Source organism: Dromaius novaehollandiae, chromosome 3, assembly GCF_036370855.1.
Source record: "Dromaius novaehollandiae isolate bDroNov1 chromosome 3, bDroNov1.hap1, whole genome shotgun sequence".
Classification (NCBI taxonomy): domain Eukaryota; kingdom Metazoa; phylum Chordata; class Aves; order Casuariiformes; family Dromaiidae; genus Dromaius; species Dromaius novaehollandiae.
The window spans coordinates 128136034-128158982 of NC_088100.1; the positions used below are offsets into that span (position 1 = coordinate 128136034).

At 53.6% G+C, this 22949-nt stretch overlaps 1 protein-coding gene across 8 annotated transcripts in view; it reads right to left on the minus strand.

Annotated features, from left to right (window-relative positions):
- The window catches only part of SLC8A1 (solute carrier family 8 member A1), a 49007-nt gene extending 48475 nt beyond the window's left edge, over positions 1-532 (minus strand). For all 8 annotated transcript variants that reach the window (XM_064510081.1, XM_064510080.1, XM_064510076.1 and 5 more), the window contains exon 1: positions 447-532. The gene's annotated coding sequence lies outside the window, so the exon portion shown is untranslated. The remainder of the gene's footprint in view (positions 1-446) is intronic.
- Between the last annotated feature and the right edge of the window lie 22417 nt (positions 533-22949).

A 22949-nucleotide genomic window follows, 5' to 3' on the forward strand; every position in this document is an offset into this window, starting at 1 on the left:
GCGCAGCGCCCCGCGGCAGGCCCGGCGCCGCAGGCGATGCCCCGGCGGGCAGGGACGGGGCGGAAGGGGGGGGCAGCCCCGGGGGGGGGGCGGCAGCGGCCCCTCGCCCTCTCGGCGCTGCGGGCAGCCCGCCGAGCGCAGCCGCAGCCCCCGCCCGCCGCCGCCGCCGACCTTGCGCCTGGGACCCCGGCGGCGGCGGCGAGACAAAGCCCGCGGGGCTGCAGGTGCCTCCGGCCGCCGCCGCCGGGCCCCGGCCCGGGAGGCGAGGCGCCGCCGCCGGGAGATGCCCGCGAGCCGCGGGGCGGCGGCCGCCGCCGCGACATGTCGCGACAGAGGGCGGCGGGAGGAAGGCTGAGCCGCGCCGCCTCGCTCGGGGCAGCGGGGACCCCCCCGCCCGCCTCCCTCGGGCCCCCGCGGAGACCCCCGGGGCCGCGGCCGGGTCCTACCTGGCGGGGCCGGGGCCGGGGCCGGGGCCGGGGCCGGCTGGGCAGCCGCGGGGCACCGCGGCGGGGCGCGGGCGGCGGAGCCCCGGTGCGCGGCTGCGGCGCGGCGGAGGGCGGAGGAGGAGGAGGAGGAGGAGGAGGAGGAGGAGGGAGGGATGGAGGGATGGAGGGATGGAGGGAGCGCACACACGCGCACACACGCGCTCACACCCCCCCGCACACACGCGCACTCACCGCACGGCGCGGGGATGCGCTCAGCCGGCCCCCTCCCTCCGCATCCCTCCGCGGAGCCGCCGTGCCCCGGCGCGGTGGCAGCTCCAGCCGCCTTCCTCCTCCTCCTCCTCCTCCTCCTCTTCCTCCTCCTCCTGCTGTTGCTGCAAATATTTCCCGATTTCCTCCTCGGAGCGAGGGACTTTGAAAGGCAGGGCTGGCTGCGGACCCACCCCCGGCCCGGCCCTGCCTGCCCCCCCGCCTGCCCCCTGCCCTGCCTAACCCCTGCCCGCCCCCCCCCGCCTGCCCCCTGCCCCCCTGCCCCCGGCTCGGCGGGGCTGCGGGTCCCCGAGGGGGGACACGCCACTCCTGGGGCCGGCCCAGGCGTCCGTCCTCTGGGCCATTCCCGGCCGCCCCGTCTCCGAAGGCCACGGCCGAACGGTTCCTCCTCCCCTCCCCGGCCCCAGCAAGGCGCGGATGAACCCGTTGTCCCCCCTCCAGGCCAAACTCCGTGGCTCTGGGCACTTAAGATAGGACCGAGGCCAACAACGCGCACACCCAGCCAGTGCCTGGCGACCTTGAGCTTTTCTTTCCTTTTTCTTTTTTTTTTTTTAAGTGTTTGCATCGCCCTTTCCCCAAGCGCAGACGGAGAGCTAAATCCCCCTGGTTGGGACCTGGTGTAAAACAGGGGCGATGCCCCAAAAGCCCTCCGTGAAGCGGCCACGGCGGAGGCGAGCGGGGCAGGGCACACGCGTGCGCTCGGGTCGGCAGCGGGTGCAAGGCGCTGCACGGGTTTGGCGGCCGGCGAGCGGTGCGGTCAGACGGCCCCCGCCTGCTCACCGTGCTGCCGTCGCGGCGGGAAGGATTTCAATTAGCCGCCAGCCACCAGCCCCTGCCTGCAGCTCCCCGTGGCCCTCCGCCGCGCTGCTGACCTACTTCCCGGCATGGGGAGGCCGCGCCGGCCTCCCGCGCCCGTGCTCGCCCCACCGGGCGCCAGGCCCGCGGCATCCTTTCCCTGCCAAACAGCGTAACTTTGCTTCGCTCTCCCAAAACTGCAGCATCCCGGAGCGAAACCACCACGAGCCGAGCATCCCCGTGGGCCACCACGCCAGGCCGTAGCCCTCGCTGTGCTAGAAAGAAGAGAAGCAGAAGAAAACCAGACTTAACCACCGGACCGACATGGGTTTTTTCTGCAAAAGATTTTGGAGAAATGAAACTACGTTGTCTGTGAGACTGGATTTTCCCTGCAAGTTTCCCATGCCGCTGTGTGCTGGCCTGTTCCCATCCCCAAATTTCGGGCAGAACCTGTTTGAAAGCCGTTGTAAGCTGAGTGGCTTCTTTGTGGCTCTCTGGGTTGTTTGCTGCTTTGTGACAACTGCCCAGCAGCGTGGTAGTCCTGGTGTCTGTGCCAGAGCTGTTAACAGTATTGGCACTTTTTTGCCATCAGTAGACTTCAGAGTTAACAGCTGCACTTGGATTGAAGATGCTCCTCTCCCATCTGTCTCATGTTTCAAAAACCCCACGTCGCTTATGAAAATCTTCTGCTCTTTCTGGCGCAAAGCAGGGCCAGGAGGCGGCATCCCCGTGTGTGTGTGTGTGTGTGTGTGTGCGCGCTTCGCGCACAGATGTTTCCTACTGCACGTTGTGCAAGCTCTGGCTGCTTCCCCCTCGCGTTTCGGCTTGCCCAGATGACCTCGGGCTCTTGTGCGAGTGCTCCCGTCTCTTCCGGGGGCGGGACGGGTTCCAGCGCACAGCTCCGAGCCCAGGAACGCAGCTGCGTGCAGGCTGGAGCTCAGGGAAATGGAGCAGAGTGGGGCTTGGGCAGCTCGCTCTGCTCTCCGGGGGTGGGGGGCACAGGGGTGGCGGGAGGTCATTGCCATGAGGGGTGGAGAGCAAAGCTCCAGCGGTCGAACTAGTCCGCTGGGGTGTCGGAAGCCCTATGTCTGGTGGAGTACCAGGGTCTTCGCAAAACTGATGGGAATATGGGCTTTCCTCCTTCATCCAGCTCTTTCCCCAGGCACCAAGAAAGCTCTGGTCCCCTTCTGCAGCCTCGAGACCCCTACCTATCAATGAGGTATTCATGGTACGCATGCCAGGGCTGTTAACAGTACTAGCATTTTATTTGCCATCAGTAGACTTCAGAGTTAACAGCTGCATTTGGATGAGCAGTGGCAGCAGGAAGGCAGGCAACAACTGCGGAGCCGCCAAATGGGAAGAGGTGAGAGCAGTGAGAGGTCGAGGAGACATGACCCAAGAGGAAAAATCGCAGGAATGCCGACCGACGAGTTGAAAGAGGACATACGGCCTCGCAAACCTGAAAGAGCACCTGAAAATCCGACCACACCGCCACGCCGCTGGGACAGCAACGCGAGGACGGCTGGGCATCGCCGAGAGCAAAGCGACCGCAAGGTCCACGCGGGTGGCTAACCCTGACGGACGGCCGCACGAGGTCCAAGCCAACACCACGAGGTCCCAAGCCAACACCACGAGGTCCAAGCCAACACCACGAGGTCCAAGCCACCGGCGCGAGAAGCTACCGGACCCTGCAGCTAACGGAGAGAGGAGTACCGCGGACGGAGCCGAGGCGAAGCCCGAGGCAAAGCCAGGGCAATCCAGGGCGGCCGCGTTGCTCCCGCGCCAGGCGCTTACCCTGCCCGGGAGATGCTTTCCAAGAACGGCGCTCCGCCACCCGGGCTAAATCCGGAGGTCAGCTCGCAACGGGAGCCGGCGAGCCGCGGCGGCTTAACTGTAATGTGCTTTAAAGGACCCGGTGGAATAAGTCACCCTGATCGTACCCCGACCCCAACGCGAGCATCCATCCCGGTTCCCGCGGGGGCCACCCGGCACACCCGGCGCTTCCCTCCTGGCCCCCCGGGAAAGGCCCCGCCGGCGAGCTCCCGCGCCGAAAACCTGCGTTTTCTGCCGGCGACGTCAGCGCTCAGCGTCGCAGGGATTTGGGAAGGCTCCTAAAAACAAACCTCCCCAGCGCGGGAGGAAGCTCAGCATCGAACGTAGAAGAAATCCAAATATGCTGAAGTGCGGGAAGCGAAGCGGCTTCGCCCTGCAGTAACCCCGGGCAGCAACAACGCGTCTGGATCACGGCGGCGCTTGCAGCCCTCGATAAGGATAAACCAAGTTTCAAAGACCTCGGGAGTGAGGGTGTTTTTGCTATGTTTTTCCCGCCGGGAAAGGGAGGTGCATCGCCTCACTGGAGCAGTGGGGGAAGCTTTTGGTCTCCCAGCAGCCGCACGGAAACCGAGCAAATAGAGATGTTTCCCCCCCAAAAAGGACGGGTGCTGCCGGCCGCTCCCGTCGCGCTCCTCTTCGGAAAGAGGAGCGAAGCCGTCGGCAGCCGCGGCCGTGGTGAAAAGTCCCCGCGCGGGACGCGCTCGGCCTCCGGTCTGCGGCGTCGGGACGCGGCCGCCGGCCGCCAAGGAAAACAGCCGGCGCTCCCGGCACGCTCTTCCCCGCAGCCGCCGGCGCAGCCCACGCGTCGAGACCAGACGTGGTTCCCAAAATGAAAGTGAGACCCACCGGGGCGGAGGAGGGGGGGAAAAAACCCTGTTTTTTGGAGTTTTCGGGAAGGATGCGTGGCAGGACCCAGCCACCCCTCCTGCCCCCGCAGCCCGGCTCCCCGGGGAGAAAGCGCTCGCTTTCCAGCCTCTTTTTTTCAGATGCTTCTGCCCCGCCAGCAAAGCTGTGGCCGGTGCCGTCCCTCCCTCGGAGCCGCGCAGCCCCGGCTTTGCCGGCTTTCCCGCGGCCGCGCTCCGGGCGAACCCCCGGCGCTCCCCGGAAAACGCTCCAGCCGCCTCTCACTCACCCCAGCCGAGTCGCTGCAGGCGCGGGCAGAGCCGGGCGGAAAAGCAGCCCTCCCCTGACGGCGGCTCTGAATTTAGCAGAAAGAAAGGAGCTGGGGTGCTTGTCCTTTAAGTGTCTCTAAGGATGGTTTGCATAGCTGGATCGCAGCTTATCTGTGCTTTTCTGCTTTCGCTTCCATACATGGATCTGTTCCCAACAGTAACTTCAAGCTGTCGAAAAGAAGCTATCTGGCAGCTTGCAGCTTCATCCGACACGTAAATGAGCGAAAATAAATAAATAAGGATCTTTTCTGCTGGCCCCCTTTTCTTTTGGCACCTCTGAACCCCTTTCCTTTTTCTTCCCTTCCCCAGCTTAACTTCTTGCTGTTTTTTTCCCGCAGGAATTCGTAGGTTGGGGCAAATAGAAACGGCCAAAGCAGATTTCTCTGCTTCTCCCTCCCTTCAGGCTCACATCAGTTTATTCCCAGAAATACTTTTTTCTTCTTCTTCTTTGGTTTTTGCTTTGCTTATAGGTCAGGGTTTTGTGTGTTTGTTCCTTGGAAGCGTTTCAGTGCAGGATACATCATGTCTGCAGCGAGGGAAGGTTAAGAGTCAAATTTTTGGAGCGCGAGGGCTATAGGGGAGCCACGTGACGGCTCCCGGATTAGCAGCAGTAGCAGGAGTAAGCATTCCTCCGATATTACAGTAGCCACCGTGGGACGTGCCTGCAACGCTGACGAGTGGAAGCTGCAGCCTGGAAGCTCCTTGCAGATGTATTTCGGAATAAATCACTCCCCGTCCTCCTTCCTACCTCTCCATCCTTCCCAGGTTTCAGGTCCGAAAAGGGAAACCGGCTGCATGGTTAACCTTAACTCTGCCCTTCGTTATCTCTGCGAGTGTTCAGGCCACAGCAGAAGGGCAAGATGAAGTCTATGACATTATTATTGCATGTTAGGGTGACAACTGGGAGCAAAGAAGTTATCAGGGACCTAACTGCTTGCTTCAGACCGGGCTCCCTGGGTGGAAGGGGTGGGCGAAAGACGTCTTTGGGCCCTGAGTCACCCAAGGCTGCACGTAGGTGCCTATACCCAGGCCCCTTGCGTTGCTAATGTCAGCCTCTAACTCGGCGGGTTTGGTTCCCTGCAGAAGGAAATTCCCACACACGAGTGACCTTGATCCTTTGGGCTTCTTCCTAAACAGCTGTTGAACACTTGGCAGAAGAAAAGCCCTTTTTGAGGACTCACCAGCTCCATCTCTGCAACCAACGACAAACTACGTTCTTACGTTTTTGTGTTACGAATCCCCCAGTTAGGGAAGCCACTTCACATGCCGTGTTCAGCTCCTGATCTCCGGCGTCTCAGGGATCTGGGGCAGCGCGTGCGTTTGGATGAGGGTCCTGGGAGGTCTCCAGCAGCTACCCGACATCCCGGACGCGCACCTAGCCTTGTCCCTGGGGTGGTGGGACCTAAGGGGAGGAGGGAAAGCCCTCCTGGGAGTCTGTCCCGGGATTTCTTCAGCCCCGCGGGAGCAGGACTCAAGCTCCTCCTGGGAGGGTGCCTGCACGGGGACACACGCCGTCGTTGCCTGTCCGACAGGCTTGGTGATTCAGGAGGTCGCTGCCCTCCCCGCAGTCTAGCACCAGTGAGACCTTGGTCCAACCAAGCCCTTAAACACCTGCTTAACTTTAAGTAGGTGAACAGTACTGTCGACTTCCCTGGGGTTATTCCTGTGCTTCACTGAGGGGTCCAGAGAAAGGCAGGGAGCTGCCACGACGCGGCATAAAAAAGAGACGAGCTTTGGTGCTGAGCACGTGAATGTGTCTGCGTTGCACAGGTCCCTTGACTTCCATGCATTGCTCCTAGGAAGGGTATCAAAGCAGGCTAAGAAAAACAAGGCTGTTGGCTTCGATTCGTTGCATAAGCATCCTTTTCACGAAGGAAATGCTGCAAACCACAGGTCTATGCAACCGAAGAAAAACGTACGGGGCTCTGGGTGTTCGAGCGGGGTGCGATAAGGCTGCACGCAGAGTTTCGGTAACCGCAGGGCCAAGGGGGGAGGCTGCTTGCTGGCTTTGATCTGCCCTTCTGCACAGCCGCTGCATGTCACCGAGTGACACCACCCCCGTTGAACTCGGCCCTCTCTATAGATCAGCCAAAGAGCTTCTCATATTTTCCGCTGAGAGCTTTTCCATTCGTCCTGTGCCGTCCCTGCAGGGAGAGGTGAAGCTTGTGTCAGGGCACGCGGGTGATAAGGTGAAAGGCATTTTCCTAAAGCAAGAGGAAAAATAGAGGAGAGAACGTCTGTCCCGTCTGACGGTCGGACACGTGGAGGACATCAGCAGCTCTGCTTCGTGCAGCATCAAACATCTGCAGGAGAGCCGGTGGGAAGGGCATCCCGCAGGTCTCTCATCCAACCTCCTGGCCTCCCACCCAGCCCCAGCCCCGGGTGGGGACCCCACGAGGGTCCCATTCCCGGGCGGCTCAGCATGCCAGGGAAAATCCTCCCGGCCGGTTGCAGGCTCTGCCCATCGCCCCTGCAACTATCCTTTGGTGCCATGGAGGAGAGTTTGGCCCGACAAATAGCTGCGAGCTGCCATTAAGCTGCCGTGCAGGTGGACTCGGGGTGGCTCGAGCTGCACGCGCTGCCGTGAGCACCATCGCGCTCGCAGGACGGCTGGTGCCGCGTCTCCGGCCCCGGGACGCCGCTTCTTTGCGCCGCGAGAAACGTGGAAGCCTTGGGAGGAGACGGGGCCCTCGGTCTTCAGAGCCACCCGGGCTCTCCCCCACGCGTGGGCTGCCTTGTCGAGGAGGCGTCGAAGCCTCTCTCTGAATATCAACGCGCATTTTGCGAGCGGGGTTTAAATATAGCTGCCTGCTTTCCTGGGAGACCCTGCAGCGATATTCTCGCTGCAGCGAAAGCCGCACCATATGCCCAGCGTTCGCAGCCGGTTCCCCAAGACCACCAGGGACTTGGCGTGTGGCGTTTGGCCGGGATGCAGTCCCGAAATCCAGGCTTGCCGGGGAGAAAGGGCGGAGGGACGGACAACGGTTTGTGTCTTCGGCACGTTGGGGAGGACGCTGTGCCGCTCAGTTGAGTTTAAGCGGCATTTACACGCTAGCAAAGCCGGACACAGCTCTGAACAGCCCGGTCTAACGTGGAAGTCGGCTCAGCTTTGAGCATCTCCCTCCAGAGGTCCCTTGCGACCAGAATTATCCCATGATGCAGCGAGAAGCTCAGCTTAGGATGTAGTCGTAGGGCAGAAGAGCTACAGAAACCTGAACGTCTAAGACACCTGGGTCCTTCCCAGCCTTCCTCCCGCTTTTCACGACTCCGTCCACCTCTCGAGCTCCTTGAGCGTGGTCCACCTCATTGCACACGCGCACGGCTTGTCTCCGATGCTGGCCAGGCTTCGCTGCAACGCAAGTAAAAACATCCCCCCCTTTTACATTGTAATTTCCCCCTTTTTTAATGCAAACTGCTTAAAATGCGGCTGGGCCTGTGCCCAGGTGAAGCACAAGGAAGTCGGCAGCCCTTCTTCGCCCGTGTCAAGCATGTAAAGCTTTGCGAGTGAGTAAGCCCTTTTCTGTTCAGCGTAAGCAAATATGTCTCAAACCTGGGGAAAGTCCAATTCTTAGCGATCATTAAGTGATTGTTTATTTCACCAAGGCATGAATTACTGTGCCTTCAGGACAAAGCTAATAGAAAAAATGCTAATTAGTGCTGGGCAGAAATTTTCCAGTGGAACATTTTTCTGTCAGAAACTCTCCTGATTAGTCAAAGTTGAAATGTTCCAGAAGAACGTGTTGATTTTGCCGAATCTCCAGTACAACCTGGTGGGCTGGGCTGGGAGTCAGGAAAGAGGGAATCCATCAAAACCCTGCATTTTGACCTCCTGCCAACTCATCTGCCTGGCTGCAAGCCTCATGGCAGCCCCAGGGACTGGAGCTCGGGGCGGTGTGCCAGGCAAGCACCATCCTGGTAGATGAGTCCTCAAAACGCAGCAGTCGGGGAGCTGGCCTCATCTCCCCAGCTCCCTTCGGGTGAACACCAGCCTGGGAGCACGCGTGCAAAACGGCCCACTGACATTTCCAAGTGAGATATTTCAATCAGTGGCATATTTCGTCTTTTCTGTTCTGTTGGGAAGCAAGGACTTTCTCCTTGGCATCCAAAAAAATAATTGTAGTCTGGGATTTCTCCTGGAGGAGAAGGAAGAGCCAGGTCCAGTGCTACATGAGTTCCCTGGGACACTGATTTCTACAGGTGTTCCCCTCCCTGGCAGGTAAAGCCGGCGTGCAGTGCTTTCCACCTCGTCCTCTCCTGCCTTCCACCAGAGCCACCTCCAAGCCAGAGGAGACGAGAGGACCTCAGTAGCTTGGTCTCTGTGATATCCCTAAATTCAGAAACTGTTTGCTCTGGTTCCCAGGTCTGGAGACACTCAGGGCTCCACGGCCAGATGGAGCTGGAAGGCCATGAGCGTTGGGGCTCCAAAGGCACGAAGCCCACGAGCACTGGGCTTCTCTGCTGGTCCCAGCACCTCCTGGACCCGTGCTGCAGGACCTGGAGATCACAGGCGCAGCAACAGCATGTCTAGATGGTGCGTGCGGCACCGCACGTTTGCTCCAGGCTCTGCGTGTGCCCACTGACTCCTTCTTTGACCCTCTCCTGGTGAAGCACTCCTAGCTCTTTGCACATCTGCTTTTCCCTCCCGCGAAGAATGACCCTAGGGCCAAGCACCGGTGGGGGGGCTGGATGCGACCCCTCGTTGGCCAGGACCCCCTGTTCAGGTCCCAGGGCTGGGAGGAGACGGCTCTAATACTGATCAGAGCACTGTGGGAACCAGGACGAAGTATGCCTTGAACTGCCAAGCAGTAATATTTGATGCATTTCAATATTTAAAGAGCTTGATAAGATAATTTAAGAAACACTGTCGCTTTTTAAATTATTTGTAGACAATTTATAATGGAGCAAATCCACTTGGAATGAACGATATTTTGGCTAGGGCAGGTGTATGGCTGAGACAGCTGCCTTATTTATTTAAAACATCAGAAAGATGACAATTCTGAAATCCCCTGCTAGAAACCCCAGGTCTCGACAGAGCAGCTTCCCAGCCAGCGGCAGCAAGCAGGGCAGCCGGGCAGCGTCTTAACACCGGTTGCAATTTTGCTGAAGGCAATTTTGGCCTTTTGAAACAAAGAGGAAGAGGGTTTCTCTGAAAGTTTTGTTTTCACCAAAAATATTTGTGTTGTCATCTAAACTTTAAAACCACAGCTGGAAAAAAAGAAAAGAAAGAAAGAATTGCTGGCTGCCAAAAAAGAGGAAAAAGACTGCCGCCTCTATTTTCTTGACCGTTTTCCTGGAAGCATCGTGGTGTGGGTGGCTCCAGCGGTTTACACCTGGTCAGGATCCGGCCCAGCCCCGGTAACGCTGTCGCTCGCCCGACACGTCGGCGTGGAGCCGGCTGCCGCGGTCGCATCTCCCGCACGTATCGTGGTGCTGCCGTGCGCCTGGAGCGGAGGGTGGGGAGGACACGGCACAGTTCACGCAGCGTCGAAGGCAGCTGCTCTGTGTCCTACCCCGCGCCTCCGAGGCACCCGGCGCCCCGCGGAAACTGCGCAAGGGAGGCCAGGAAACCTCGGCCAAAGAGTCCGCAGAGGACAGCACCGGCGAGGTAACATTCTGCATGAAACAGCCACTTTGCATCCCAATTTCCAGTCCTCATCCTCCAGGGAGAGCTACAAACGTACCTTCAGAAGATGACCCCGCGAGCAAAAATTCCTACCTGAAAAACAGGAGCTGAAGGCTTTGTGGCTCATAGAGATTTTCTCCAGCTATCCCTTGGTGGTGCGCGGAGGGTCACGGCACTTTCTTCTTCCCTTTAATCTGCTGGGGGGGAGCCACTTCTTCACCTCCTTCCTCTCTGATATTCCTGTCTGCTCCCCAAATATCCCCCCGTTTTCTCACGTGGCCTTATTGACTTGAGGTCATTATAAAACCATTCTCCGCCTGCACTTGGTGTGAGGGTGGAGAGTGGAAAGTTGGGTTTTCCTTGGCTTTTCCCCGCTGTTAATGGTGTAACACAGCAGCTGCCGTGGCGGAGGAATGCATCTGTCCCAAAAAACGTGGGCAACCATGGCAGAAGTGCAGCAACACGGCTGGCAAGAAGAGCCCCCTGACAGCCTTGATTTATTCCTTGATGATGCCTTGATGGTGGCTTGGAGGCCAAACCAAAGGCAGGTCTTGTTTCAGCGTAGCTGAGCATCCCCTGCGCCGGCCGTGCTGCAGCCAGAAGGGACTTTGGAGCCCTGAACATGACGAATTTCAGAAGTCTACCCAGCTCAGTGGAGCTGCTGGGATAAAACTGGTGTTTTTAAAGCCGGGCCACAGAATATTGCCTGAAGGTGTCCATTGCCCTGGGAATCCCAGAAGTGGTTTTTAACTCTCCGGGATGAGCAAAAGGAGTTTTCATGCTGGGAGAAGGGGAACGTAGCTGAGGAGCTCCCTTGCTTCAGTGAGCATGTCGGGATAGCGGGATTGCAACAACCTTCCTCCAGTGTGTTTTCATTTCTGTTGATCGGCTTGTTGGTCTGATAACATTAATCAGCACTTCCGTGGAAACAGTGCTTTCGGAGACAAACATTGTAATCAGGATGAAGAGACGCTGATGAGTATTGCTAAAATTAAAGAGTCTAAATCCAGCAAAATTGCTTTCATTGGGAAAATGTATTTTTATCTGCAGCCACCGCTATCTGCGAGCTCCACGCTATCTCGGCAGGGCTGGGCCTGCTCACGCTCCGAGGGGGTGGCATCTCTGCAGGAGCCCCGGCACAGATGTTCCCCACACCTCGCCTTTTCCCAGCCGTGCCTTCCTCGGCGTGCCGGCGCTCCCACCCTTCGCCCGTCATCCGGCCGGATACTTGCAATGAGCAGCTCTGGCTCCTGGAGGAGACACAGCCCAGAAACAGAAAACCCGGCGCGATGCTCATGTTGGAAGAACCGGCAGCTGCCCGGTGCCCTCTGGAACCCTCCATGTCCCGGGTCCTACCCCATATTAAAGAGGTTTGGGGTTTCTGCCCGGTGCTGTCAACCTTGTATGGTCCGCAGACGTACCAGAGCTCTCCTTGATGGTGCCCCGGTCGCAGGGTGGAGGAGAGGCCCTGGCATGATGACTGAACACCCTTGAGACAGGAGGTGTGGTGTGCACGTCCTTGTTTCTTCGCGCTACCTGGTCTCTCGCCGTTGCTGGAGACTTGCGCCGTCAAGTCCTCTGAGGAGCAAAGGCTTCTCCTGAGGCAGCCGGAGGACGAGTGCTACGACTCTTTCGCCTGGCCCTTCTCCCATCCCTGACAGCTCCTCAGACAGCACCCGCCACCCTCCGTTCCCGGCGCCTGGCGTTTCTCAGCCCTGTGCAGGCACATCTGTCTCGCTGTAGACAAGCAGCAAGGCTGTGTGCGCCAGGGAGTCCTGCTCCTCATCTCCTCGAGCTCCCCTGCCGCCTCCCCGCACGCCGTGCCAGCCTGGAGCCCCTCGCCGGAGAGGGACGCGAGGCAGAAGACGACGTCCCGGTTTGGCAAAGCCCTGCTGACTTCCAGCAAGTGCGTGAACACGCTGAGACCACGCAGGTGCTCGGAGACAAGGGGCAAAGCTGAAATCCCGTTGTCTTGCTCGCCTTTCTGAGGCTGCACAGGTCTGCCGGAGGCAGGGGCCGTCCCCGTCTTCCCTCTGAGGGCTCTGTGCCTCGGGGCGTGATCCCTCCCGGATGCGCGCAAGCCCTGCCGGAGGCAGCCGCTCCAGCCAGGGAGCGTGGAAGCTGGGAGAGGGCTCGCTGCACACCGCTGCCCTAATTGTAAGAACCGAAGCAGATAAATGTTCAAACAAACCCACGGAGGGATGCGAGGCTGCAGCGTCGGTGTTAGCGTGACTAACCGGGATCTGGTAATTTGTGTGTGAGTGTGACTGGATGTTAGAAGAAGAGATCTATTTGCCCGTAAACCTGTCAAGGGTGAAGCATTTCAGAAGCACCTCGTGGCCTATAAAACTGAAATACGGAGCCTGAGTGTATCGTTGCCTGATGAAAGGCACTAACTGGCTCACACGACACATTCTGGGGCCGTAAAGCTGCAAGTGCACCGCCCTGGGGCATCAAGGGCCTCTCTTTTCCCACCCTTGCTCCGGAGAAGGGAGAATTGTTTCAACCTCCATGAGCGGTTTCCTGCTTAACCACCTCTTTGGGAAGAGCGAGGAAAGCAGAGAAGAAAACAGAATTTCTTAGCACTTTGCATTACTGCTTATTCTTCACACACTGCCACTTAATAGCATTAACGTGGTTCATCCAACACAGGACAGATTTAATATACAATGAATCTAAATAATAGGCAGTCATTAACAATATCCTGCACGTGCTGAGGGGGTGAAAGCCAAGCTCCGGGCTGGCAGAGCAGCAGTTCTGCTCTACGTGTCCAGCCAATGACTGGACCTCCCAAATTTTTTCCCTTCCCCAAGATTATCTGCCCAAAATGTGTGCACCATTTTTAGTTGGAGGGTGGGAAGAGGAGGAAGGGAGCTGATTTTGCCTCCTGCTTCATTTTGTGCTGTCAGAGGCATGGCCCAGCGGCTGGTTTTTTTGTGCTTTGGAAGATGTACCTCACCCTGGGTGAGGAAGTGGCTCCTTTCAGCTCCCTACGGGCCCTGGATTTGGGGGTGGGAAGACGTTGCTCAAGGGAGGACGTTTCAGGAGCATCTCGGCCCCCAGAGACAGCCGTCATCTTCCCGCTCCCGGCTCGTGATCCCCAGAAGACTCTCGCGGTGGGAGGCACAGCACTGGTCTTCACCATGCCAGCACTGCCCCGGCATCCCCACTTTTTTCTCAAGGCATGAAAGAGGGGATGATGCCAGCAAGGTGGCAAATAAGAAGATAGGCTATTTTTACCCAGGGCGGGTGGTCAGAGAGGCTGTACGATCTCCATGCTTGGAGATGCTCAAACCCCAGTTGGACACGGCCATGAGCAACCTCATCTACGCTGGTCCGGGGTCCCTTCCCACCTCAACTGTTCTGCAATTCCCTGTATTTCCAAGACCCAAGCATTTAATACAGAACATACTCTAGAATTAGTAGTTATCCTAGAATTAATAGTTATCCACCGGGGGCCCAGGGCAGAGGCGTGGAAGCAAGCTCTTCTTTCAGCAGAGAGGGCTGGCTCCAGATTTACCCCAGGAAGAACCATCCTCATCTTGCATACTGCATTTTGCCTTCTGCTGGTTTAATATTCAGGATTGAAAGGCTGTGGAGAAAGAGATTGATGACCTGATACTTTAGCAGTGATTATTATGAATTCATTCATTTTAACTAATTTGGAATTTATTTTTCTTGCTTTTGAAGGCTGCCTTTGGATAGTTTAATAACATTATTTTTAGTGACTGCCAAAATAAATATCTGACAGCTCTAGTTTAGCAATGTGTCATCTGTATGGATGTTTTCTGATATATAATAAAAAATACATGCTCGTTAGAAATATATGATCTATAAAACAAACTTTTCCAAGGTCTTTGATTAATCTTTGCGAGTGGTGTGAGGAAGATTGCTTTTAGCCTGTGAGAGGCAATCCCTGCTCTGGGCTCTGGTAGCAGCCACTGGAGTTAAGGTCATAAAATTGTTTCTCTTCAACCCCTTTTGTTTTCATTTCTGAGATGCTCACCTGCAGGGCTAAAATTTTCCATGCCGAACCTCTGCTTGGAGGTGGGTGACTGTGGAAAGCTTGAAGAGCTTTAGACAGCTTCATGTGGGGAGGGAGAGCAGAGGGTAGCGAGAGGCATCGCTTCCCCCCTTCCTGTAGCAAGGGCCGTGGGATAACTTTTCCAAAGCAGTGCAGAAGTCCTGCTCTCCAAGGAGACGGGTACAACCCATCCTCGGACAGCTTACAACCATCCAAAAAATACCGTAGCAAGGATGATACTCATGTTGCATGGGGAACTGACATGATATCACCCCAGGACCAGGACCCCCTCCTGCACAGGTGGTGCCTATTCTCCTCTGCCAGTTGCTCCACGCCCCAGCTGGTCATCATCCCCAGGAGATGAGGGGTGGGAGGACCTCCAAGACAGCATAAAAGGCTCAGAAAAACACCTGGGCTGCTTTTCTTTGAGGTTTGCTAGTGCTCTGAATGGTCCTTCTACCAACTTTAGGCAGTTTGGGGCTGGAGCCTGGGAGATCCTGAGGTCTGTGTAGCAGTGTGGGAGGCTGCTCTGCCTTCTTAGCTGGGTGTTTTATTGAAATAGCAGCCTGGAGAGTTGGAAATTAAAAAATCCCCTGTGTCTGTTCTGGCTGTTAAATAGAGCAGTCTGCTCTTTAGGCATGCAGCTGCCTACCTTAAATGCTATTGTCAAGGACAACAACTTCTTGCAGTCACCAGGGTAACACTTGCTTTTCCGAAACTCCCCAGGGTTTCAGAGCTGCCTGATGATGCTCACAGCCTTCAGCTGCACACCAGCCGATGTTCAGCAGGAGAAGACCTTTGGTGCTGCGATGGAGAAGCTGCACGTCAATAATGGTAAAGGCTGTCTGAGAACCTGTGTTGGAGGGGTTTCCAGCCTGAAGAGCTTGCTGTGCTTTTGTGTTGGTGCTGGAGCCTCCCAAGTCGTGAACGGGCACCCTTTGCACTGGGGCTATATAAAAGCAGAACTGAAGGGCCTGCAGCTGCCCTGAGATGTTTATGGCCTGAGCAGGAGCTTTTGGGGAGTGCCCCGTTCAGACCTGGGTGTTGTCGTTCAGCAAGGTCTCCAGGCCTTGTTGGCCCTGCATGCAGCAGGATTTTTATCTCTGTGCTGTTTTCTCTGTCTTCCTGTGGAGTGTTTTGTCAAGAGTGTTAAGCATCTGGTCAAAGTCTTCTGGGAGTTGATAAAGATCAGCTGTAGCAGTCCTTGTTCATACTGCGTGCTCTCCGATATTCCACACTTAGCAAACGATGGAAACTGTCTGCGCCGTCATCAGGTGGGTCAAGGAAAAAGGTCACGTCTAGGAACTGACTCAGCTGTGAGCAACCGGTGTGTTACCCCTTGGCACACGCCCGTGGCCTGAACTTCACCCAAGGCCCTGGGGTGAGCGTGCGGGTTTGCCCAGGGACTGCACCAGGGTGGCTGCTGGAGGGACGGTTTCACAGGACGAGTATTGGGTCATGCAAGAAATCTTCTTGGTCAGCAGTAATTTATACTGCAAATGGTTTACCTATGCTGGCATCAAAAAAGCTTTCCCAAGGCTTGATAAAAAGACCCTTCCTTTGGATACAAAGGAGGGAACAAGTAGTAGTGATTTATTTGTAACAGTGAAGCTGTGTGAGCCTACAGCACCAGGTGATGCTGCTAATGCCCCATTTAAATACTGATGCTAATAGTGAGTATTTCCAGGCTCCCCTAAAACAGTCCATTTGATACTAATATATAATAATTCCTATTAATTAGTCATAATTATGAATAATATTCCTTAAATGGAATTGTTCTGCCGGGGTGGCCCCAGGTGGGCCCCGTGGATGTGCTGGTGGGAAGCTACCTCTGGAGCCTCTAGTCCAACGGGTGCCTCAGGAGTTTATTGGCCACATATCCAAAGCACAGCTGCTCCTTGAGTCTCTCTGTTTCTGGCTTTGAGGGCTCTAGCTGACATGTACAGTGCAGCAAACTGCTGTAGCTGGTGGTGATGCAGTAGTCTATGACCAGCTGTCTCGTAAGGGGACCTGCTGATCCAGTGCTGTGTAGGCAGACGGGGTGGAAGGGTAGGTACCAAATAAACCCCAGTGGTGCCACAACATTTATTACCCTGTGTCAGTCCTCGAAACCTGTCTGTGGAGGTGATACAGCATGTTTTTGAGCATTATTCTTGCCAGTTTCAGATGATGTGTGTGGTATCTTGACCTGAATTTAGCAAGGCAATATACAACAGCTGCATTAAAAACCCACCCTTTTTGCAATGGCATTATGCATTTATCTAAACCCTAGCCTTAGCTTAAAGTGCAGTGAGGTCTTTTAGATTAAACTCCTCTTTTCAAACCCATGTAGTTATTCTCAGCAGTCCAAGTCTGTAATATTGCCAGAAGCATAAGGATTCTGGTTTAAGAACATCCGAGCAGTTTTGTGTCTGTGCTTCCAGGGTCTCTGGAACCAGCCACATTCTCGGTAATTCCACGTCTGCAGAGATGAGCTGCAGTGGGCTCCTGCTAAAGCTTCCTCTCTGCCTGGAACGGAGTCAACTGGTGCTGCGACAAGCATGGGAGCAGCCGGTGCGCTGCCGGCATCAGCTGGAGTGTCTCTTTAGGAGGAACATATGTTCTCCAGTGCAGCCACTTCATTTGCTGTTTCCTTGTTAACTTTAACTGCATGTTCCCCCCCACACACACACCTACATACACCTTAATTAAGAACTTTGACCTTCTGAGAGGTTTTTTTAATTTTCCCTTATCTATGGAGCAGGGCAGATGCTAGGAGACAGAAGCTTTCATTGATGAAACTAATGAGATTTTTTCATATCCTATCTAAGAAGGAAATTGGAATAAAGACCAGTAACTGGAGTCATGTTCTGAAAGATCTCCATGATTGGCAGGATGTTAAAGCTGGATCCCTGCTATCTGGCAAAGAAGGGAGAAAATTAGATGAAGCTACATTAGACAAAGCTGGTGAGCAAACCTTTAAAGACACCAGACTCCCCAGTTTAGCTCAGAAATGTTCTGCAAACTTGCTTGTGGCTCTGGGTGTTGTAGTGCACTAGGCATACCAGGTTCATGGAAATCACAATAAAGAACAGGATTAGTGGACATGGCGATAAGAAATGCAGTTGTGATGAAGCTAGGAGGAAAGTCCTTTACCTACTAATGTGTTAAAAATAGAAGAGGAATAAGTGCTTATTTTCTCCGTGGTGAGAGGTTGCCTGTGGACTCCCCTGTGTGTCTTTGAAAACAATCTAGGAGAAGGTTGCCAAGCTCGCTGCTGATACAGACCTCGTCTGGGTAGCCCAAAGTGCCTGAGGAGCTGCAGAAGGATCCCACAAATAACATTCACTGTATTTAATTGGAAAACGTTTGTGTGTGGAAGCCCTCGATACACTTGTGTGCTGTTTGTCTCTAAATTATCACTTAACCACTAAAAAAAATGATGGGTGAAACATAGTATAGCTCTCTGAAACCAGGGGTCTGTAGCTCACCTGGTCAAAAAGGCAGATGGGATGTGAGTAATTATCAGGGAAGATATCCAGAGGAAAATGGGCAATGCTTTTACCCTGTTGCATAGATCCCAGGGGTGCCTCAAACTTGCATGTGGCACAAAGCTTTGTGCACTGTCCTGAAGAGAGTATCATGGGAGCAAGGAAGGGATGGGAAAAGGTGATTGGGAAGCCAAGGCTTGGGGGAATGCTCTTATGAGAAGTTAAAATACAACTGGGCACGAGACAACTGGAGAGGCTGACAAAGTCCTCTGCATTCATGAACAGGAGCAAGAACAGAGAAAGGCTCTCAAGTGAAAAGAATTAGACCAGTTATTAAAAAGTAATAAAAAAAAAAAAAAGCAGATGGAAGGAAGGGATGTGTTCCACGCATTGCATAACAAAGCTATGGAGCTCCCTGACAAAAGATGTGCAACAGACTGAAGTCTAGATAAGAGACAGCGTTTCAGAAAGGGATGAGAAAACTCATCCAGAGTTGATCTGTCAAAGGCTATTTAACATGACAGCAGCTGCTGTGGCCGTCACTGTGGGCTCAGATGCTAAGCAAATACAGCCAGCAATAGTTGCTTGTGAGCTGTCTCCTCTAGATAATAGTTAAAAATACGTTAATGTGTGATCAAACATGTGAAGTGCAGGCGGGTGTATAACAACTCTACCTGGTCTCTATTATCTGCTAAAAAGAATATGACTCTTCTCCCTGTGCATTTTCCTTCCTGTGCATTGAATTTTCAGGCTGTTCAGAGAGGCAATGAGTCACTCCATGAATTTTTAGCAGTAGATATGTTGGGACCTTCGCCTTGGTTGGACTCCTGGCTTTAATTCCTGCAAAGGAGGATGACGACAGCATAGCCTGCAAGGACAGGCAGCAGTGAAATCCTTGGGGTGTATTTGAGACAGTCTTTTGTTGCTCTACATAATCTCAGGAGCCCAGGTACAAGGTGTCTTGCAGTCGGCATCTTCCAGGTGTCCCTAAATGATCTGGAACAAGAATGTGACATGTGGTTTAACAGTTTCAATGCTTGCCCTTGAAAGTGGTGGCATTTTGGTGGTGTAGGATCACGCTGCGTGTTTTTTTTTCCTGAGTTTTCTTCTCTTCTGGAGTAAAGGCACTTTGCGCATTGAGTTGCTCTAGTGGTGATTGCTTTCAGAAGTGTGAAAATTCCTGTTTTTCTGCCGCTTGCTAATCCTGTTTTGGCTGGTGCAGTCCCTCTCCATAGGATGTGTCGCTCCGAAACGCGCTGAAGTATTGCTGAGACAGAGGAAGAGCTTTGATCTGCTTTGAAGTGTTTCACTCGCAAAGCAAACTTGGTGAGCATTCGCTACCTGCCAATTTAGCGAAGAGGAGCAGGGGTGGAGGGATGACTCTTAGCTGTTTTATTTTATCCCTTTCCCTGACACGGACAACTTTGCCTCTGTTCTATATTTGCTAGTCTTCCCCAGGGAATTTTTAAGGCTTTGAATTTCTCGGTGCAAGCCAGCCCTCCCTGCTTCAGCCTCAGGTGGATGTCACAGGTGCCCCTCAAGCTGTCCCTGCTTTCAGCGGTTGGCACGCACCAGCCCTGTGATGGGTAGCAGCTGAGCTGGCGGTGTGCAGGCAGACAAAATGGGCTATTTGACTGTTTGAAGAGGAAATTGGAAGGAGGCTGGAGCTGGCTGGCAAAGGAACCGCACCGGAATGGCTGTCTCATTATGTGTTTCTTGCCGGTGGCCAGCACCGGCTGCTTCAGAAGGAAGGTCTAGTTGCAGCTGTGCACCCGAGTGCTCTCTAACCACTGCCCCTTCTCCTCCTGCGTGCCAGGTGCTGAAAAGCAGCGGGGACAGGCACCGAGGACGAGATGGGATGGGATGTTGGGTGGGAAGCAAGGGGAGGGCCTGGACCGGAGGTTGAGGGCTGGGGAAAGAAGATGGGACCGTGTATGAGCAGGGGGAGACCCCAGACTGGTTGGGAAGGAGGCGAGGATGGGCTTGAGAGGAGAGAGCAGATGAAGGAACCACAGGTGGACATAAAATAAGAGGAGGCGAAGCATGAGGAGGTGAGGGCAGATGAGCGGGTGTACCTTTCCGTGGTTTTCCCCTGGAGCCTGAATTCCTTGTTGTATTCCCTGCTTCCACATCTGTTATAGCTCCCATTTGGTGAAAGGGAAGTAATATCACCTTAGTGGTGTGGTGAAGGCAAGTGACTTGTTGGAAAGGACTCTAATAAGCTCCTGAGCTGGGGGAATAAGCAAGCCTGCTCGCAAGGAAGGCTTTGGGCTGTGCAGTAAATTAGGTGATCCAAAGCGTGGATCATGCAAAATGCTGAATTTTAAACGAGGTAGAGAGACCTCCATCTGTCTGGTCTGAATGAGACAGGCATCCTGTGGACAGAAATGTTTTAGTTAAAAAGAGCCAACACGCGCACACAGGGACCGAGTACTGACTGATGGACAGAGCTGCAGATTCATTTCTGGAGACTTTTTTTGGTTGTACTTTGAACTGGGAGAGACTCCAAGAGCCATAGCACCTCTTTCCATAAGCAGTGATAGAAATTTAAGCAAAATATGTTCCAGATACAAGAAAGATTTACTGCTTTTGGAATAGCTAAATATCTCTTATCTTCATGGTACGCTAATTTAGTATCGAGATCTGCATCTGCAGACCGAGGAACAAACTGTGCTGCCTCTGCTTTTCTGCTGAGGAGCTCTTTCTGTCTGGTAGCTGCTCCATATGGCCTATTACTTTTACTACCTTTTCCATATTAATAACATCCTCGCTTTCCTGACATTCCTTATGAGAGCTGTCGATTCCTCTTACCCTCATCAGCGAATGAGTCTGGCAAACATGTTTATGTACTGGATCAGATGCAAGTCCGCTAGACCAAAGCGAAACTAGTTACTGCGACTGGTGTCTATACCTGCTGCCACGTCCTTCTCTTGGGAACAAAGTGGGTTGCTTAATCACACGATCTGCAGAGCCTCGCTAAGCAGACGACTGAGCCCAAGTCAAGAAACAGGCAAGGCAGGACCAAAGCATGATGCTCTGAAGGAAATAGGAGACTTGAATTGAGAGACCAGTCTCTCCAGCATGGAGGAAAAAGGATTCTTCAGTTTTCTTTTGGAAAAAATGGATGAAATGTACCCAAGGGCAAAGGGGATTTCTCCAAGACACGTCTGGGTTTCAGGCTACTCTAAGCCTTGTTAACGTTCTGGATTCTTTCTAGCACTGAAATGTGAAGTCTATGCAGACATGAGTCTAAGAGTGTTTCTTTACAGCACAGCAATTATGGTGATCGATACGGATAAATGTGATCTTGAAAGAGCAAGAACGAGACAATATAGCTCAGTATTAAAGCAAATACATTTTGAAAATCAATTTTTGAAATGAGAATTGCAAGGAAAAATGTGCAAGTGTGTGTGCCTGGTGCTCTCACTTGTCTGATTTCTGTCCTGCAAAACTTTTAGCAGTGCCCTCAGTGATGCTGAGGTGGGTTATTACTCTTTGGAGAAGATGTGTACTGTGCGACAGTCAGATGTCCTTACCTATTTATAGCAAAAGGCTGGAAGTTAAGGTATATGTTGCTCTGTAGCATCTTTGTAGAGCGAAGTGAATTTTTGGGAACATGCAAGATGAAAAAATGAATCTATTTTGGTGATGTAGATAACTTCTCGCTAAACATCTGTACCAGCAGAAGTGCGGAGAGCAAATGCATACAGAAAAGCAAAGCGGGCAGAGTTAGACTGAACCATGAGTCAGACCTAGCCAAGGAGTTTGCAAACACATTTTCCAAGTATTCACTTGGCTCTATAAACAACCAATTCAGAAGAAAAATATGTGACCGGTTCTTTGCAAGTAGGGAACTGATCTGTATCAATTTTCTCATTTATGGATAGCTTCTTTCCAAACTTCATTACCCCTGAAAGTTTGCTAACCTCAGCCTGCTTTTGCTCCAGTGCCTGAGCTGCACGAGAAGGAATGCAGTGTTTTGCACTGATGTTTGCGCAGGATGAAATCGCTGTTACAGGCTTGGTGGAAAATGTCAAGCTCTCCCCTTCTCCTGGGCTTTCTGGCCACTCGTGCCACACAGGCTGCACTCCCCTCTGGATGGGAACACGCTACGCGGTGGGCGAGATGATTTGGGTCATGCCTGGGGAACATCGAAACCATGCTCTTGCTGCAATGAAAGGAGGTTTTCCTTTAGGAGACAGCAAAAGTCTCCGTGGGAGGTGGAGGATGCTGCGTCCTGTCCCTGGCAATGCACATGTGCAGTTTAATGACTGTGTATTTTGCTGGCATGGATTTCTTACTCTTGTCACTGTAAGATTTCTATCTTGCTCAAATACTATATTTAACCTGATGCTTTGTCATCCTGCTGTCTCCAAACACCGAACAGATATCTTTTGTGATCTATCTGCAGTATTTCCCAGACTCGTGTCCTTTAGTAACCTTACTAGATTTTTCTTGCTAGTACGTATTACCATACCTTTATCCAAATTGTGGAAGGAAGCTATCATATGACTTCCATCTCCTCAATGCATCTGGATCCATTTGGAGTTTCAGTGCTCCAGAATTTGAATCAGTGGTGATTCACAAGACAGAGGCATATGCAGAAATACTCTTATTTCTTTTATTTTAAATTCTGCAGAAATTCATGTTTATGTCAGGAAAAAGTGACTCAATGTAGGCCACCAAAAGTTGCCCTGTTCCCAGCTACTGGGCTCCCAACAAGGTCTGTCTGACTCCAGCAAGACTCCTCATGTAGATTTGGAGGTGCCAAGCACTGTAGGCTTGTCTGTTGCTCTTGATAGTTTGCTTTGACTGTCCTTGCTGCAAGAGCCAGAGCAAAAATCATGTGGAGGACAGCACCAGTTTCCAATTTGCCTTTGGAGGAAGAACCTTTGGCCTGCTGGTCAAAGAGCCCATTAGTACCCACTGTCTTCTCCTGGTGATGGTGCTTCTACTGAGTGATTGTATCTCAAGGGTGTGGGGACCTCTTAGTGCAGGTGCTTTCCTGGCCTCCAGATTTTGAGGAAAGAATGGCAGCATGTGTCATAAATGCCGGATGATCACTCACTGTGTCCATAGCTTCGCACTGTGCCCTCCTCCTCTTCTGTGGTTGCAGCTGTTCGTTGAATTTCTCTGCCCGAGCATGGTTGCAATTGCTGCACAGGGACTAATTCTGAAGCAGGAGAGAGAAAATTATACTCACTCATGCCAAAACCATCCTCTCTTTTGCTTCAAACCAGAAAGGTCTGTATCTTGCCTGTGGAACAAAAGGGAAAGCTGCAGTAGGCCAGTGCATTTGGCATTGGAGATTGAAGGCCA